Source organism: Molothrus aeneus, chromosome 7 (assembly GCF_037042795.1).
Source record: "Molothrus aeneus isolate 106 chromosome 7, BPBGC_Maene_1.0, whole genome shotgun sequence".
Classification (NCBI taxonomy): Eukaryota; Metazoa; Chordata; class Aves; order Passeriformes; family Icteridae; genus Molothrus; species Molothrus aeneus.
The window spans coordinates 20680258-20700917 of NC_089652.1; the positions used below are offsets into that span (position 1 = coordinate 20680258).

The following is a 20660-nucleotide window of genomic DNA, read 5'->3' on the forward strand; positions in this document are numbered from 1 at the left end:
GGCTGTCAAATTTCAACTATCCTGGTCAGAGACCTTGTTTCTTTATAGTGCTAGTCTAGAAGTTTGCCATATACTTGCCTTTAAGCACATGGTGTGTTTAGATACTCAGGTGCTGGCACCTGTTTATGGAACTGATTTTTAACTGCAAATCCCAGTGTCTAGGCAAAGGACACTTTTTTCTAACCTTGCTCCCCACAGTTTATGATCCATGAAACTCTGTTTTTCTTGAGATCACAGACTGTCAATTTTTTTTGCCTGTATCTATCTCCATTTTGTATACATGTATGGAATCCAGCTCCTAATATATCTGTTATCCTACTGAGACAAACGGGTGAGTCTAGAACACAGTGTATTGCTTTAGAGAACTTGAGTCAGAATTCTAATTTCAGAGTGAGTCATTTACATTTATCATCAAACAAAACTACATTGGGATCAAAGTCTGTGGAGGATTTTGCAGTTACACTGAGGTTGGTGAGACATGGTGAAGGATGGTATCGAAAAAAAATGATGCATAATTACCTCCCATTCAGATAGGAGGACTGTTTCTGCCCCACTCTGAAAGCCTGCTTGTAATAATTCAACTAAAGCAACATTCACCATGATGTGAGAGGAATGACAGCAGTAGATGGGGAAACATTGTAGCTTTAACTAAGTTAGCTCCATATCGGCAACCAGAAAGCTATGGAGCCAGAAGTTAACAGGCCAAAATAATCAGGTAGGCTTGTACAGTTCCATACAGCACAAATGCTGCCTTTGAAACCAAAGTGCTAAGCTAAAGGCTGGACAGACCTGCTGCCATCCTGCTTTTTACTGCAGTCTTGAATGGTACCCAATATTTTGGCTAGAGCAGGTGGTTTGGCATCTGAATTACTCAAAAGCTGTATGTCGCAACTCCATTTAAGACCAGAAAACAGCACCTTATGGCATAAAACAAAGGCACCCCTTCTCATATGACAAGGCCACATCAGAAAATCCCTTGCTGTACGTTCAAAACCTGGACATCCATCATCTCAAAATGCGTGCCTGCTCGTGCTGTCTGTCATCAGTTTGTGCAGGTAAGATAGCTGTACCCTGCATGGAGCAATCATTATCTTATTGAACATGAGCCTCTTCCTTAGTGAAGGAAGTTTGCATTTTTAATGCATAATGGCAACCACCTGTGAGGATCTCCAGAAAGATGGTGAAGATCAACTAGCATTAGCTACAACAATTCATCTGGCCAAAATCAGCAGAAACCAAGCAAAGAATCAAGCAGCAAGAAGGAGCACAATTGCACAAAGCCTAAGAAAATTTCACATAGAACAATCACTGAACTTCATCTTGAGAGACCTAAAAAGAAGTTATTGCTAATTTTTTTATTTTTAATTTTTTTTTCCATATAGTATGGACAACCTGACAGAGTTTCGTTTGCTTAATGTTTCCATTATGTGAATTACTTCATAATGCTTTCAGCTTTGCCAAATATTGATTGTTGATACTTGATTTATTTCTTTAATGGCACTTTAAATGGCAAAATATTTCCTTCAATGAAAATAGAAAGTAAATATCAACTTCACAATGCAGATTCATCTATCCTCTTTCCATCTGAATGCTTATAACAAAAACTTCACCATTAAATAGAAAAAATACATTTTTAGTCTGCTTATTGGAAAAAGTTTGACAGTATTATTTCCCTAATCTACAAGTTTAAAAAACAACAGGCAAGAATGATGAATCTATGCTGTTGGGTTTTTTAATAGGAAGATTAAAAACTGGTTTGTGTCTATTTAATAAGCATTGTGGTAATACTGCAACATTAAAATGTATTTCCAGCCAGTTTTTTTGGGAGCTTTTGCTACAAACTGTTTATTCTGGATTGTGTCAGGTAGGCTGCTCAGGCAATATATGAGTTTGAGTCTTGTTGCTCCTGTTTAAATTTATTGAAATCTGGCCATTTAACATGTCTCTAAAATAATTTCTAGATATGCTCAGAAAAAGCTTCTTAGCAGCTTGTAATAAATACTTAGAGAGCTGCCATGTGTTGGCTGTGTTTCTACATTAGCAGCCCCTTCAGCACAGTTAATACTGAGAACTTCTGAGGCACCCAGCACTGAAAACTGGAGTGGAAGCAAAGCCCTTCTATTGGTCCCAGACCAGTCAGAGGCAGAAAGAGGCAGCAGCTGAACTTCAGTCGGAGGTAAGGGTCAGAAAAGGAACAATAGTAGGTTCAGAGGCAAAAATAAGAGAGGTAAAGTTGCAAACTTGCAATTTGAACTGAAGAGTGTGAATATAGTTATTCAATGTTTGTTTAAATTGTTCTCTGTCAGTATTTTGATCCCAAACCTTCTTTACAGGATATCTTCCCAAGTATGCATTAAGTATAGGATGATTATTTCCTCAGCTTTTTTTTTTTTTTTTTTTTTTTAATTCTTAAGGCATTTAGTAATTCACAACATCATTTGCCTCTCCTCCTTCCCACCTCTAGGAAATGAGGTACATTATTTGTCTTTCAAAGACAGTAACAGAGGAACAGGAGATACAAGTGACCATTGGCAGAAATGTCTTCTAACCCAGTATTTCTAAGACTGGTAGGTGTCCATGAAATGAGAGAAGGTACAAGAAATGAATTTATTCGAGTGACTTCAGGAAGCCTCTAGAAAGGAGGCCCTGGGATTCCTGATGCCTGCTTGGCAGGCTGGGACTGAGGGCAGGACCGAGAGAGGAACAGGAAGGCTCTGATGGGCAAGAGGCTGCTTGACTCAGGGGGAGTGCAGGACCAGGGTCTGCAGCTGCAAAGGATCCACTGTGGTTTGGAGAAGCCAGTGGGAGCATGTCTATGGCCTTAAACATTGGAAGCAACACAGTGAAAATCTTGCTTGAGATTTTTTGTGCTCCAGCTGAGAGCTGAGTGCATAACGGGATTATGGTTGCATTTCTTGCTACCAGGTATGAGTCAAGCAGATAGACTATATTAGATTTCAGTGTTCTCTCCAACCCTTGGGTGGGAGAGTTTTTAGGGCTCCTTGGGGGTGGAGCAGGGCTGCAGGTAGTGACCACACAAATCTATTCGTCCAGATCTGAGATGAAATCAAGGAAGCAGCCCTGGCAGCATAACTGATGCTGTTCTTGCTCTTGCTGCAGGGTGGGTACAATGGTCTCTGCTGTTGAGATCTGATGCTTACATGAGTACAAAGTACACTTCATTTAGAGTAATTCAGTATTCAGAAATAACAAGTAGGCTTTAATAGCCCCTATACTTAAGTTTCACACAGCATAGCTTTCTCTTAGGGTCAAGTTTTGCTTGAACTCCTTCAGAAATATCCAACTTTATTCCTAGCAAAAGATATCTGGATCAGGCTTTGATATGATACAGCCATTTATGCACCTCTATTTCCCAAGACCTAATGTTCACAATAAATATATTCAAAATCTGTAAGAATTTTGCTTCAATATTTTCCTTTAAGGGTTATGATAACTCAATAGATTTTCTTTTTATTTTTTTAAACAGAAGAGTTCATCTAAAGATTACCTTTGAAGCTACATGCCCATTTGACCTACTAACTGCATTTTGTGAACACTGCAATATTTCTGTTATTACAAATATTTTTTCTTTGAAAATTTGTGCAGTCTAAAAATCAAGAAAACAGAGCCAGGTATTTATCCACTTGCCTAATATTGAGAATGTGAGTCATCCCATTGACATGTCTGTTTGTTGTTGAAGTGGGGCCTATAGACATATGAGAGCATAATTATTTAATGCATTTGTCACCAGAGGAAATAGCAGATCATTTGGACATGATCATTCAGCATTTCTCCAGATCTGTTCAATAATGAAGGAACCTTTACCATCTAGTGAAGAGACCTTCAGACATTGCAATGGCTCAGCCATAACCAGATAACGCATATTGAAAACATTGATCAGAAAAATGCAGCTAAGCAGGCAACCTGCAGAGATGGCGAGAATGTGTGTGAACCTTCTTAATGTTTCACTTGTATCTGTGGAATCATCTAAAGCCAACACAGCATCCAGCATTCAAATCCCAACAGGCAATTTTCTGTTGCTTTACTAATCACCACAAAAAGAAAAAAGTTTGCCTTTTCACAGGTGTGTGAAAATTTTGATGAAGTGCTACTTAACACCTTATAATAGAAAGCAACAGGGAAAAAACTGATTGCACATTCTCTGTATTTTTCACAACCTGGTTATTGAGACCCTTCTCTGATCTATGACTTTGTAAGTCAATGCATTTCTGTGTTGTTTTTACCAACTAAAACCATTATTGCTGTAATGAAGAGAAGGTAGAAAAAAGACCAGAAGGTTTGAAAGAAGAGTCAGGGGGTGCTGCATGAGCTTCCCACCTCCTGAGTCATTCTGCTGTCTCTCCCAGTGGGTATCATGCTTCTAAAAAAATAATGAAAGGAATATTTTTTTCTCTCTCATGCAATATGGAATGAAGTTTCAAAATAAAAATTTCATTCTTATATATAAAAAACAAGTCACAAAACAGATGTGTTTCATATGGTATATGCAGCAGTGCAAAACCATGTTTAGTCACAGACAAGTCCTCCATTCTGTCTTCCATCAGGGAGAGGCTGTTTTGGGAGATGAGGGAGGGGAGAATCCTATAAATCTCCTATGCCTCACAGAAAAAAAAATAGATGAATTTATGAAGTAAAGACAGCCTCACACTGAAAATGCTATAAAGAAGCAACAGTACATCTCTGCATCAAAATTGTGCAATCCCAGAGATGCAGTTGTGTGCTTTAAAAGACCCTCCAATTTGTATTCAGAATACAGCACCGATATAGCCTCCCACAGAAAAAGAAAACACTTGTGGATGATCACCTTAAAACAGCAGCAACAAATTACCACAATTAAGATGAAAAACACAAACTCAAAAATAATTCCTATTATGAACATGCGTGCTTTAAAAACATAGGACCAGAAAGCTGCAAAGAGCAACATCATTTTTCATTATTGTGCTAAGACCTGATTGAATGCTATGAAAAATCCATGCAGTGGCAAAGATGGCTATTATTTCCTCTCCTCTTGCTCTATTAATATTAATTGAAAACTAGGTGTGGCACCAGAATAGAAGAATCTTGGTAAAAACCAGCTAGAATTTGTTGGCTTTTAGCATTATAATTAAATTTAATGTTGTCTTACCTGATTAAAGGAGGATTAAAAATCATAGCATAAGAAATATCCATACACTTGTAGATAGATGATGAGAGGCTCCTTCTACTGCAGGTACAGGTTCCTGGGCAAAGAAGCTTGTAAACTCCTGATTTCACTGAAATGAAAAAGGAAAGAAATAAAGAACCTCCCCATAAAAGCAACAAAGGAGCCTCTGCAGTATTCTGTAGTCTCTTCGCCTGCTTCCTGTTCTGAGATTCACTCCTTGAATCCCAGCATCGATCAGAAAATTGGTTGTGGGGGAAAAAAAGGAGGGGGGAAGAGCGGAGAGGGAGGAAACGAAGCGGCAGCGGATTCCGTGCTGGCTCCACCTCCTGGCAGGACCGAGCGCGCTGGAGCCGCACACCCTGCCCGCACAGCTTGTTACCCTCGAGTACACAGCTTTAAATACAGGAACGGGAGCACTGAGCAGTGCTTACAAATTCTTGACAACTGCCTTGACATTTAAAGTACACAACACGATTTTTTTTTTTTTTTTTTTTTTTTTTACAATGAGGTAAATATTTGAATACATCAGTATACACATAACTGCAGAAAACTCAAGGTACTGCCAGATATCTTTATTTTACTATGTACTAATGCACGTTCTGTTTAGAAATAAATCATTCTTTGTGCACAACTCCCTACTACAGATATAGTAGCAAGTAAATGTGTTGGGTTTTTTCCTTTGATTATTGATCCTGCAAAACACAAATGACATCTATATATTTATTGAAAGCCAGAAGAAAAATAAAGTTGTTAAGTAAGACAGAAGGAATGAATGTTTGGATGTAGCAAGAACTATTATATTATTGCTCAATAAAGAGTGTTTAGGGTGATCTGTTTTACTTATTTTAATCCAAGGCTCCATTGCATTTTATAGCATCTTAGAACTGATCTTTGGTATTCTGGATACTATTAGTTGTAAAAGACTAATGTACAAATTGGCTGCCTCACCCCAGTTGTCTCTAGCCACAATTCCTATAATAGCAGTGTTGGATTTAGTGTTACTAAAGGATACCTTACACTGGAATGCTGTGTAGCTGACTGTTTCTACTTTTATCTTCTATTTCTATCACATACACCTGCTCTGTCACATCACACAGCTAGCAGCCACCTGCATGTGGGGTTGGCTCAGCAATTCTCAGCTGTGGAGGAAAATTTAATCATACCAAAACATGGGGCCTGGGGGAGAAAAAAAGTGCAGAGTTAACTAGGAATGGATCTAGATGAAAACCATGGACTTAGAATTGGGATCCATGATCTAACTCATCACAAAAATCAGTGTTGTCAACACAAGGTAGTAGCTGAAGAGACAGTCTATTTGAGTAATGACGGATATTTTTGTCAGCTTAAACCACTCATCACAGTTATTCCAAAACCTTGGAGTGTCCCAGGAAAATGATCCATTTTCATGCTTGTTCAAGCTCTGCTATGGGATCTTGGACCCTGAAAGGACTCCAAAATACTAAAATAGTGCAAGCAGTGATAATAATAGTTCAAAATACCTACTGTGCGAGCATGGACTGAAATCCCTTAGAAATCCTGTTGGCACCAAAAAATGCGCTCTAGTTTGACTTTAAGGAACTTTTTCCTTAAAATACTCCTTTATGCAGACCTACTCGTACTCGTGAGGGGTTTCCCCGCGAAGTGCCGCCGCTGTTACTCTCAGCCGGCGCTGTCCGCGGTGCTGGAGCACGGCCCTGCTCCACAGGCTCTGCTCCACAGGCTCTGCTCCGCAGTGCCCGCATCTCCCAGCACCTTCCTTTGGAATATACTTTGACAACCTTGTATAAATGTTGAAATACGTCATAAATGCATATAGGCCTACTTGAGATCAAAAATGCTGAAGCTCATATTCAAAAGCCTAATTCTAAAGTCACTTTTTGAATGTATTTTTTGGAAAATTATAATTTCATTGGAGTATGTAATATTAAAGATTTGAATATTAATTCAGCTTCATAAACTAAACAGGAACTTCTATGCTATCTAAGAAAAAATATCATTTGAATTAATAACATCTGTACTATTAAAAGTGAGATAAAACTTATGCAAGAAATTTGAAAATTATATGAATCTTTATTATTTAGAATACTACTAATATGTAATTCTTTGCAGTAGGGGAGCAATTTAGTTAAAGGTGTACTGGTAATAAATATGAATTTCAGTTGCATTATAAAAAATATACACAAACTCAGAAAAGCTTTTATTATGTAATCTTAATCCTTCTACTCACTTCTCACTTCTAAAATCTGTAGGTATATGGCAATTACATCTTAGTGCTAAAGCTCATTGGCAAAGTGAGATTTGATTTTCTGTATCTTCATGAGAAGTAAAATTAAAATAAGATATTATAAGATCTCTGATATACCACAATAAAGTGCCACAGTAATTAAATAGACTTAACTGCTGAGATTCTCTGGAGTTTTCTAAGGTTTTATTTTCCCATAAAAACTGGATTTTTCACAAAGTGGCACAAACTTTCAAGCAGTTACAGTGAGAAAGTAAAGAGTTTCTCTATGAAAACTTAAGAAGAGATCCAAAGAGATCCTAGCAAATCTCTCATAGCTGAATCTAAATCTCCTAAAGCTATTCAACACCTACAAACATGATTTATTCCTGGTTGTATTAACCATTTCAATAGCAGTTATAGGAACTCCATAGGAATGAAAACAAATATGCATTGAATAAATCTCATTTTCTGATTTTTTTTCAAGTCCCCTAAAACTAGGATAGCTGGAAGAATCTCTCTGCTTATTCAGCCATGCTGATAGAGCTCATTTCTACCAGAAATCTCTCTTTGCCTCTTAGAGCATGGCTAACAGTCATCTGCATAAAAAATAACCATTCTTCTAAATCATGCAAAAACATTTGCCCAGAAGAGACGGAGCAAAAGGTCAAACTCCAGTTTCCACAGCGCATGGGATGTTAAGCTCAAGGAGCAATGCTTGGAGCTGTTCTGGCCAACAGACACTTATCTACGCCTGTCATTTACATGCCTCAAAGAAATAGCTGCTTCACATATGTAGAACCCTTTCTTTTCCTTTTTATCTTTTTTTTAATCCACAAATCTCTTAACTCTCAAACTCTAGACCTAAATCTGGAAATTGCTCAGGCAAAAGACAGGTATGCAGATTGAACAGTGGTTTATTGATGTGTCATCTTTTAAAAAGATATAAATGAATCTCAATCAAAATTTATTGGCCTTTGTTTAGTTCTTATGAAATCATAAAGCCTATTATTCTTGCCTTTAACATCTGAGAGTCACCTTTGCAAATTACTCATTGAAGTGAAACTGAAATTTAATGTTATTCTAAATATGAAGAATATTCTCTTCCCAGTTCCAGTTACTTTAAGAGAAACTGCTTTGGTGACTATTAATCATTAACAATCTTTGAATTTTTTTACATTTCTTTCAGATTTAAAATATTTGCATCTGAGATGTATTAGTGCAGGCTACCACATTTTACCTCTGCCTGAAAAAAAAAAAAAGCTTTGGAATTTAAAAGATTTCTGAAAATTTTTCTACATAATAAAAATTCTCTGGTCTTGGTATCTACTTTTGAAGAAGGGACTATTTTATATCACATTTGCAATATTTTCAAACTTTGAAGCCAGTAATTTCTTTGCTGCCTGAGGCTAACACTGAAGTCTCTTTTAATGACCAATGATGGATTAAGATTTGAAAAGGAATAAGTACAATGGTTTTTGAAAGAACATATCACTTCCATCTTTTCTCTCTGTGATATTGTGTACCTGTACTTTACAATTCAGTGCAGCAGCTTACATGTTCTCTCTCCTTATCATTCTTGGCCAAAAGCAGATCAAAGTACAATTATTTTTCTTTAACATGCTGGAGTAAATTGTTTCAAATGTTTCTCTCTCAGTGTAATATATTTTCATAGTTTAGTTATAAAGGGACTATTTTTAGTATAGATAACTGCTACATGTAGTATGAGAGACAGAGAAACTTTCTAAAGCAAGATCAACTTGGCAAGCATATGTTATTAAACAGAGCAATTATTCTAGGCATTCCAGCTTTTAAAGACTAGCAAATAAATAAATCATAACTTGAGGTTTGCTTAACAAAACCTCCCCTCTCTCCAAGTGATGATTACCCTTCATCTGACCAATTAAACCACATGACTCAGTAGCAATAAATGGAATGAAAACATATGAATGCAATCTCTCTGTTTATAGGTGTCCTGGGAGAACATTATTAGATTTTGTTACTAGCTCTGAGAGCACACTAGTGCACTTGTTGCTGAGGTATCATTTAATTCATTTCCCCACCTCTTAAAATCTGCCTACCTTAAATTGTATTTGTTCACTCTGAAATCGATTGCTTTCATTTCATCTTTGTTTATTGGTCTTGTCATATATATGTTAGATCCTTTTGAACATTGTCCATGTCCTGTGAACATATGGTGCTTGAAATAATAGCTTCCTAGGCCTGGTTGGCCTCTTTGGACTTTACAAGGAATAACAAAATATTTCTTCACTCTTGATCTCTACAGCTTTGTTGTCTAACAAAATTAATTTATGCTATAGCCCCTTCTGACATCAGGAATTATCTCCATTTCATAGGAGAGGAACTAAGACACATACATACATTAATTTCTGAAAGTTATACAAGAAGAGTGCAAGCCTTAGATATTGAACCCTTATTATCTGAGTCAGTTCCTGTCCCCTGTTCTAACTTTTGTTACTCACATAAATATCTAATATTTCTCAAAATTCTCCTAACTTGTTTGCCTGTATCCCTGTAAGTTCTTGAGGCATATGACATGCAAAAAACATATTTACTAATAAATAAGTTGCATTCCGTGATTCTCCTGTGTTGTGATTGAATAGACATAAAATTAAAAAAAAACTTATCAAGCAAGATTAGCAAGATTAGTATAAATATTGCTTCTACCACTTGGAAATTTGTAAACTACTTCTGCAGTGGCAGCAGATGCAGCGCCTACTACATACTAGAGGATAGAAACATTTAGAACATATATGGTGGGAAAGCTACATCTTTCCAGTTAACCTGTGGAACTTTTCACCAAATCTCCCACTGAGTAGTGAACAATGCCAAGTGAGGTTGGCTGCAAAGCTCCTGAAGATGCAGTTAGGCCCACCTCTACCTTGAGGATCACTGGCATAAGAAATTTTTTTTTTATTGACCAGTTATTTTATTATTGTTTGCTGGTAATTATCTTAGACATCAGTTTCATACAATGATTTTATTTTTTCAAAATGTAGATACACAAGAGTCCTACTCTTTCTAAATATATGAACAGAGTATGTGCATTTATAAGTGAACATTTTAAGATATCTCTAAGCAGTGATTGTTGTGTACATTTTGTTCAGCTCATGATAACTTTGTGATTGTAGTTCATCTGAATGACAGGAAACTTGTAAACTGAGATCAATATTTTGGAAGCACTTAGGCCAGTATGAAAGGTGGTTGGGGTGTTTTATGCTTTGTGAATTATTTTTAGTTGATTTTTACTGAATGAATGGAATTATCACAACAGAGTCCACTTGCATATGGCCTTCTTATTGGTTCTACAAGATTTGGAGGGGTTTAACTATTATTTAATAACATAATGTTAAAATAATTTTGTTATTATTAAAATCTATAACCATTGAAGTACAGATTGCTGATCATATATCATTATTACAATGTTAGGAATAATTAAAACAGATAATTTTTCAGATAGTATGCTCTATAGCCTGTTAAAATAGATTCTCAAGTAAAAATGCAGATTATTAGTTGAAAAGCCACTGAGCTACTATGTTAGGTCCATGGCTTGTAAATATGCATTAGTAGCTGGTACAAAATTTATTAAAAGTAGGGTTTTTTTATTTGGCACAGTAGGGATAAAAGGAGAAAAAGAAAGAGAGAAATTGAAGAGATTTATGCACTTATATTAGCCAGTGTTGAACTTGAATTAAAGTCATGTTCATTACACTTAGCTAAATACTGCAATTTTGATTTCTTTCAACAGGTAACATTGGTAAGTAGTTGAAGGACTAGAGATAATATCATTTTATATTTTGGTGCCTTTAAGTACATTAGTTCACAACAGTGCCTGAGAATTACTAAGGAGAATTGTTGACAAAAAATAATTGTATTCATAAAATAAATATTTGATAACTTAACTGCTGAAAACTTACATGTGAGCTATGTACAGGGATTGCCCTTATGAAACCCCATACAGGGGATATACTCATTCCTATTTAACGCTTCAAAATTATTTTCCTCTTTGGAACTAAGATATTTCAACATTTGTATTTGAGCTGTTTAGTTAAAAGTGACTGGATAGCTTTGCATGTATTCAGTCTTTACTGGGAGCAAAACTGCACCTGGGGCAGGATTCCCAGAAAGATTATTTAGAAATGTCAGGGGTTTTCAAGTTACATTTTTAAATATAATTTCTGAGTTGAACTTTCAGTGATGATTCATTAAAAGTTGTAATCATAATTTAAATTGAAACAAGTGTCACGCTGGAATTGTTATAAATTACTTTTGCCAAGGCAGCAAATTTGTTGTTGTCCTTTGAATGGTCACTTCTGATTTTCAGATCTGGCAGTGGGATCTAGTGAGGCAGAAGAAAGGGAGGAGAGATATTTTGTGTATCTACTATTTATCACATATATACATTTAATATAGAGGGTTTTTAAAATGAAATTTTCATATTTTACAATTCAGGGGTTTGGGAGGAGTTGTTACTATTTATCACATATATACATTTAATATAGAGGGTTTTTAAAATGAAATTTTCATATTTTAAAATTCAGGGGTTTGGGAGGAGTTGTTCCATATAGATGGTTTGATGCATTTATATTATAAATGTATACAGCTATTTGTTTGTGCCACTGATAGATTTCGAAGATCTTAAGAACATTATTCAAAGTCTGTACATGAATAAAGAAGAATATAGGCCGTACATGAGCTATGTATGACCTGGGCCTGGTTAGCCTGGAGAGGAGATGGCCAAGAGGAGATTTCATCAATGCATACAATATCTTAAGGACAAATCTCAAGAAGATGAGACCAGATGGTGCCCAGGTGGTGGCCAGTGACAGAACAAGAGGCAGTGGACACAAACTGAAACACAGGAAATTCTATCTGAACATGAGGAGAAACTTTTCTAGTTTGAGTGTGACAGAGCACTGGAGCAGACTGCCTAGAGAGGCTGTGGAGTCTCCTTGCCTGGAGATACTCAAAGCCCAGCTGTATGTGATCCTGCAACTTGCTCGAGGTGAGCCTGCTTTAGCAGAGAGGTTGGGTTACATGATTTCCAGAGGTCCCTTCCAACACAACCATTCTGTGATTCTGTAAATGAACACTTACCATGACTTTGTGTGGCATGAGCATTTCTACAAACAAAACTTAGATTTTCTGGATTCTTCTTTTAGTGTGAAGATTGATAATTGAAGTGTTTATATTAGTAACATAACATTTCTCTAATAGCGCACCTACACCCATGAGAAGGCTGTCTTGGTACAGACAAATACATTAGGTATAGTCATTGTGCCAACTGGCATATCTCAGAAGATTGCAATAAATATAAGGACAGTATCACAAAAAAGCAGGACTGGGGGTTCTCTACTAATTTGACCTTAATCTAACCATCTTGTGGAACATTAGTTCACAAAAATTAGCTATATTAAGACTAAACTCTTATAAAACTTAACAAAGAATCAAACCTCTGAACCAGCTCAGGTTAAAAACTGTTTTTCATATACCTGTTTCTGTTGGAATTACACAGCTAGTATTAAGGACTATTTTTATTTTTATTTTTTAATAAAGTTGAAATGGTTTGTTATTTAGATTCACATTTCTTTATTTTTCCAGGAGAAACTGTATTCAACATGTATTACTCCCCTTTAACTCTCTGATGTTACTAGATGATGATTACCTTTGGACAATAAAGACTTTCTAAAGAAAACTTCCAAAGACCCCCAAGAACTTTTTTTTAACAATAAAAATGAAAAATTAAAGAAGTCTCTTTGAAGCAAACAGGGGTACTTGTGTGAGCAGTATGATGAGGAGTGTCCCTGTATGCCCCAGGTTTACAAAACCCATAAGTTTTGAATGTGAGGGTACATCTCTTTTGCTTAGTACACAGAGATTATTCTGTACATACAGAATACATACATCCCCTGAAAATGTATTCCTGTTTCCTGCTGCCAGATTCAGTAACTTGGTGTTTATATCTGTCAAGCCCACAGCAAGTGTAACTAAAACCAAAAGGACTACTCACAAACTGACACAAAATGTTTTAGGATAAATGCTAACTGCAAAGAGGATATCTGTTGATATGAGGGATATGGGACATGAGTTGTAGGTAGTTATCACTACTCCTGCTCCTTTGTGCAGTTGTGACTTGGTAGGGGCCATCAGGGTGCTGGCTGTTGGCTGCCCTGGGGTCCTTGCTTCCAAAACAAACTGTGCGACCAGGGGCCAGAGAAAAGGGCTGTTCCTAAGCTCTGCAGAAGAGGCATTTAAGGGAACTACAGGAGCTACAAGAAAGCAAGATATTAATTGCTTGTTATACTCATTTATTCTTGTTTTGAGGAATCGTGTTTGTTTATTAAATCCCACATGACTGAACATGAAAGCTGGTAGCTTGATTTTCAATTAGGTGGGATCTGCAGCAGTCTCTACCCCAAGGCTTTGAGTCATTATATTGCACACACTTGCTGACACTGCTCAGCATTTCTACACTTCACTTTCCACAGACACAACGCTCCTCAAGCTGCCAGGCAGGACAAAACAATATGCTGCCTGAAGGATATTATTCACTCAATACTGCTGCTCGTGGAGGAGGTGGTGCTGGAGCCAGTGCTCTAATAATTCTTCCCAGGATAGCCAGAGGAATTCTAGGTAAGCAGATGTAAATCTGCACATGCCCAGGAAGCCTGTCTAAGGGGAAGACTTTGAGCTTTGATTTTACATAAGCATAGTACATTTTACACATGTGAAAGAAATGAACATGGTGCCAAAAGTACCTGGTAGTTTTTAATGAATAAGAAAGTATCAAGATAATTAGCAAGTTCTGCATACACCAGTTAGGGAGGCAGTTAGGGAGTCTGTTATTTACACATTCCTCTGTTCCCATGCATTTTAAAGGAAACAGCACATTTAAAACCAAATGCTCTGTTCAATGTATAAGGCCAACGGCTTCAAAATTTAACTATTTTATGTAAAAGGTATTTGGAAGGGTTATTCAATAGTTAGTGTGGTTCCGTGGGTCTGTTCTGCTCCTTGCCTGCCGGCAGCGCAGGTCAGAGCAGAGGGAGGCGGCCGGCTGGAAGGCGGCAGAGCGGAGGCTCCAGGCCGGGCGGCTGCGCTCGCCGCGCTCGGGCTCGCCACCAGTAGGTGGAGCTGCCACGTCAGGTGCTGCGGGCTGGGCTCGTCACTGCGCCCCTGCATCCCCTCCCCGGCCCCCCTGCGCAGAATAAGCTGTTTTCTCATATATGTTGGGTACCATAGAGTGACTGAGAACAGGAAGCGGAGGCAGAAGCAGAGAGCATTCTGGAAAGGTCTCTGTGTTTTCCATCGAGAATACAGAAATTGTGATCAATTAGTAAGGCTTTGTGGATGGAAATCTGGACTGTTTCAGGAGGAGACATGTATTACACTATTTTTGGATGCTGGGCTTTGCAGTGATTTTTCATTCTCTTTCAATCAGGTAAGCTGGCAAAAGGTTTAATTTTACCCATAATCAATCATGGCAACATGGTCTTTTCCACATTTTGGAATTGGATTTTTCCCTCTGGTTTGCTGTTAAGATAGAGTCAAAGATGGTACGGGGAATTCAAAGCCATTTTGTACTGACTGATTGTGATGATGGTGTGATTTTTTTTCTTTTTAACCCCGTTAAGTCTGATATCTGGTCTCTTAATGTGATGTTGTAATGCCGTAGTCTTCCTCACAAAATCAGATCATTTTGTAATCAAGGTGTACAGCATTAATTCCAAGCATTTTATAGAAGTGACCTTGTTTCCTAGGAAGCAAAATCTGGTGATATTCAGACTCACGATTCTGATGATTCAGGGATAAAATCTACGCTGTTTTTTATATATGTGGTTTATATATGGTGGTATTTGAATAAATTCCCTTATTAGCTAAATTTTGTAAAAAAATACAGGGAAATATTTTCTTTCTGTGCCATTTTTTTTCATGGTTGTGTGTAGGAGAGAATGGACTCACCGACTGTTTATTAAGCAGAGGTCCACAACAAATGTGTAGTTCACATTTTGTCTGTATTATTACTGTCAAGCTTAATATATACTTCTTAATAGGGCTGTTTGAAGATATCAACACAAGTATTATTATATTTCTTCATTTCATTGTCCATTCATCTATTGTCTCGTTCATTGTTACCATAATAATTAAAGCTGTCAGTTATTAAAGGTAAAAGGAAAATATCTCCTGAAGATCACTTTGATATGTGAATTCTTTTTTTGAATAGTGGTTCTACAGATACATATAGACATTAGAGATGCATATGTTATATTAGTATTGATTTGGAAATTATTCCGAAAGAAAACAGTAGGAAAAAAATTGCCTTAAAAAAAAGCCCATACAGCAGAATAAGGAGCCCACAATTTATAAATCACCTCCTCAATGCATATATATAAAAAAAGCAAGATTGGCTCTCAGGTGGTATTCAGAGTAGAAAGCAAGGCCTGTACCTGAAGTAATGATGTGAAAGAAAGAAGTTTTTTATTTGTATTCTTTATGGTGCTTGGGGGTATCCTTGTTTAACTCCAAGATAAATAATCAGTAATAATGATGCTTGTTTTAGAAATACATCACGTTTGTGCTTTCATAATTGACTTGTCAAGAAAACAGTTTCAGAAGGGACTTTTAAACTCTAACAGTTTAATATTTAATATTTACTCTCTTGCACATCTCCATTTTGGAATGGAAGGTTGTTAAAGACAAGAATGTGAGTTGCTGCAGTAATTTGAAGCTTCATAGCACCTGTTAAACAGATATGTTGTTTAATAGGCTGTGATATTTACAGAAATGATGCTTGTGTTGTCAGTTTACAATTTTTCTCTCAATGAGCAGACGTTAGGTCTGATTTTATGAGCTCTGTTCATAAAGGTCAGTATTGCAAAATTCTGTATAGGTAATACTAGATGTTAGCAAAGAAAGACAATTTTACATTTTTAGTGAAGAACATGAAACAATTCCCCTCTGCTCTCTAAGGCTGTCAGAGTGGTAGTTTGGTCATTTCTGTATATTATCAGGTAACCTGGAGTGGGAAGTATCAAGGGAAAGAAAAAAATCATAAAAAGTAGGGTGTGTTTAATCAATATACTGGTGACACCTTTCATGCTTTCACCTCTTTTTCTTCAGAGATGGCATTAGATGAGATAGCTTTTACCTTATGAAGATTAGGTATGGAGAGAAATTTATTTGCCCTCAAAAGAGCAAGGATTTTTGAAGAAAAAAAAATAGTGGGATGTAAGATGGAACTTTCTGACTGATGATACCCATTTCCTTCTGCTGCTCCCATCTCTGCCCGATATAATTTGTTGTGTGTATGCCATGTACTAATGACATTACTGGAGTCCCACAACTTTTGATGAATCAGTGAAGAGCAGATACTAAAAGAGAGCTATGTACAAGGCAAGCAAGTTGTGACCTTGTTCTCTAAAGTACAAATCTTGGCCCCTTTTATCTATATGCTCTTCTTGCCATAAGGTGACAAAGGAAAAGAATTGCTTGAACTCTGCTTCAGTTAAACCTAAGGAGAATAAATGCAAGTTTCTGATATTTGGTACTTTATTTGTATATTTTCTGAATTCTGACAGTGATAATTGAAAGTAAGTTTCAGAAAGTTGCATTTACTCTGTTCTTTATCACAAAATTATATTTAGAAGTTAGAAATTTAATTTACAAAATTCTAGTTAGCTTATTTTCCACTCAGCATAACTCTTCTGTTTTGTTTTTTTATCTTACAGCTGTTAATCAGTAATATATACTGTTGCCATTTGCAAGATATATTGGTTTTTCATCCTCACTTGAATAAATAAATGGTTTAAAGCATCATAGTAAAATTGATGCCCTGCTTACACAACACTTGTACATGGTCTGAGCTGTGGTGTCAATCAGTCCATCAAATCAACTGCCAACCACTCTAAAAACCACCTGTAGGAAAAAGGCATCCTCTTGACTGGAAACCTGATATTATGCATTACATCTCCTCCTGATTAAAATCTGTGAAGCACCTTGCAATGGCATGTCTAAGTTTGATATTTGACCAATAGGACTCCCATAGGACCTTGACACTGGAGCTGGCATCATACAACCTGTTCATCTGCTTTTAAATCAAAATTGTCTTTATGAAGAGCTGGAATCTCCTGTATATGACTGTGATAATGTTATTGCTTGACTTTCCTTGCCTTATGATGAGGTAAAGCCAGGAATAGGGATACGAGCAGCTCAGGCAGGGACTGCGATACTTGAAAATATAAATATAGAGTAGGTACAGCATATGCTCTTGAGTAACCATGTACTACTAATGTACTACCACTGTAATCCAAAATAGGAGTAAGCAAGTTAAATTCTAGGTCACAAAAGTATCCAGTTTCTCTTTTTTTCATTATGCAGCCCCAAATTATTTCTTCACATTACAAACAAACAAACACAACAAATCAACTAACAAAAGCAAAAAGCCCCGAAGATCCAAATCTCAAACAAAAAGGATCAGATAATCCACCCCAAAACAGTGATTTCAAATTGTTGCTAACAATCCCCATCTTGGTAACATCTTCTTACAAAAAATTGCTGCTGACTTACTCTATCAATTAAGACAGATCACAGAATATGTTTTACAGTAAAAAATACAACTAAAAAGTTAATCTTTAATTAAAGAGCTTATGAGGCTTTTTCCCATGTAAAAGCTTAAGGAAAAGGTTATTTATGATCAGATTAATTATTTGTATAGTTAATAATTCTTTATTGCTATTGCTCTTTTTTTGACTGAGTAGTTTTACTTAGGTAAGTGCAATCATGGAGCTACCCATGTGCACAGGTCCCTTTTTCAAGCTGGAATTGTTTTTCCTGCTACTTCTTTGGGTCAAAGTTGTGGATGTCATATACCCTTATCATATGGTCCCATTTTGAATATGCATATAGTGAGTGTATAGTCCATATGCATGGATCTGGCACATGCCAGATGTATCAATTGCACAGATGATGTACCTGCTCAGCAGGGCTGCAGTTTCACAGGTGCTGAAGTTACTGTGTGTGTGTATAGATCAGCTGAGGAGAACAGACAGCTGACTCCCTGTCCGTGAGACACGTCAGGCACATCCTCACATTTCTCTACAAGATTTCCTCAATGAATGCAATGAGGCACACTGGTAAATCTGAGAGGATATCACAGATTCCATAAAGGAAAATGGCTGGGATGAGCATCAGGACTACTGGTTCTGTGATCTCCTTTACCATACATACCCATTGTAACCACACAACAGGAGGATCTTGGGATAAGTATACATTGCAGGAAATTTCCATTTATAGATTATTTATACCTAAATTAGATGTTGCTTATTTAATTTTAAAGCCCTCCTTTTCAGTGTGGAGAGGATCAACGTTCATGATCTTTTAGCATAATTTATTTTAAGAACAATGTGAAGCAAGAAACTTCCTTTATCTGCTTAACCATAAAATATTATTATGTATGATTATATAGGATTCTAGAAAGTTGGAAGTTTGTGTTCAAATCATTATAGAAATGCAGATGAAAAAGTAAACGAGGAAATGAAATGTTCACAGGAAAAATAGATCCTTTTATGTAGGGCAACATAGCACTGTGTGGCCTGGCTACTGTATTAATGAAGGGAAAGTCTGTCACCATTTCTCATAAATTATGTCCTTTCACTGCCTGGTAGTCTGGGAATAGAAGCAGAAATTTTTTTAGTCCATGTAGCCTGAATTTGGGGCCACATGTTCCCATTTCTTGCCTGCCTAGATTTGCATATCCTGAAAACTCTGTCCTTTCTTAAGCATTATTGTACTATCTTTTAATGTTTGGACACACTAAGGAATTCCAAATTTGTGTTGGTTAAAAATATACTCATAGGAATCTAAATTTCTTGGTCCAGTTTTAAATACGTCCAAACACAAAGTTTTCAGATGTTATATGAATGTGCTTTCTTGACAAACAACTCTCATTGCCTTCTCAAAAGCCAGTGACAGAGGACAACTGTGTAACTGTAACAAGACTCTGATACAAAAATATTTTTATCCCTTTTTATAAATATTTGAGATATATGTGTGACAGTCTTGGAAACCTGAATGTGTATTCATCTGTGTCCCACCTAAAAATGCAGGCTTTTTTTCTCAGATGCAATTAACATGTTACCAACTTGACTTCCTTAAATTCCATGAATTTCTCCACAATTATTACTATCAAGAACATTTACTTTTGAATGCATGTGTTCTTGTGCAGTGGCTAAATAGTAAGGATAAAACTGCTAGACTACAAACTTAGGATATTAAGCCAAAGGAATGAAGGCTCCCTATATATTTTAGCAAAGTTGACCTAACTTCACAGTGGCACTCAGGGATAGACAGATAGAAAATTATTCTTATTTTCAGTAGATATTCCATTGAAAAGCACACTTTAAGAAAAATAATGCTCTGCATCTAAGATGTGTGATAACTTTTACATTACATAGAGGGCACTTCTAAATGATGAGTGAAGGTATACACCTAACTTACACTCTTGCACCTTATCAAGGAGCAAAATAAATTTCCCTCATCACAAACAGCTTTGAATCATTAAAAAAAAATTCTTTATGTTTATTCTTACTTAATAGCTCAATAATCTTCAAAACTTTGTTTGTGACAAGAAGAAGGCAAAAGTACTAGACTTTACGGTTAGAAAGGCAATCAGTAACGATATTTTAATATCTGAGTGGTGTAAAATTGATGACTGAAATAAGTAGGCAATTTCAAAAGGTCCCAAGAGTCCAAGGTCAGATTGAACTGAAGGAGGGCAGTCCTAATGTTTACTGTCATTTAAATGAAATGTCTAAAGAAAAGCCTGTCACTGATATTTAAAGCCAAAATGCTTGCATGAAGGCACTTTTGTCTCTGACCTGAGACAAAAGTTCTGACCAAAATCAATATAAATAAAATTCAACCAGTATTATGAAGGAATGTCTTACCTACTGAGTGAAGGTGTAACTGAGCATTAAAGGAGTCTTCCTGAAAGGATTTTGCTAACACCATTTTAAGTTACTTGACATGTATTTCCTACAAATCAATTTGTTTAGTTAGTATTATAATAGGTAGAGTACTAGAATTCTAGTACCTGCTACAGCACTAGCTGTCATTCCATAGCACATATCACTTAGAGCTATAGGCCTCTAATTAGTATACTATTTTTTAATATATTGAAATTTCAACATTATAAGAGAGAACTTTTAGAGAGATGGTAGAACTTGTAACTTACAGGCTTTGCACCTTTAGATTTGT

General features: G+C 36.4%; 2 protein-coding genes across 8 annotated transcripts in view; one reads left to right on the forward strand and one right to left on the reverse strand.

Annotated features, from left to right (window-relative positions):
- SCN2A (sodium voltage-gated channel alpha subunit 2) overlaps positions 1-5365 on the reverse strand; it is a 73507-nt gene extending 68142 nt beyond the window's left edge. For all 4 annotated transcript variants that reach the window (XM_066553929.1, XM_066553925.1, XM_066553930.1 and 1 more), the window contains exon 1: positions 5147-5365. The gene's annotated coding sequence lies outside the window, so the exon portion shown is untranslated. The remainder of the gene's footprint in view (positions 1-5146) is intronic.
- Positions 5366-14653: 9288 nt separating this feature from the next.
- The window catches only part of LOC136558822 (sodium channel protein type 2 subunit alpha-like), a 66031-nt gene continuing 60024 nt past the window's right edge, over positions 14654-20660 (forward strand). For all 4 annotated transcript variants that reach the window (XM_066553550.1, XM_066553552.1, XM_066553549.1 and 1 more), the window contains exon 1: positions 14654-14847. The gene's annotated coding sequence lies outside the window, so the exon portion shown is untranslated. The remainder of the gene's footprint in view (positions 14848-20660) is intronic.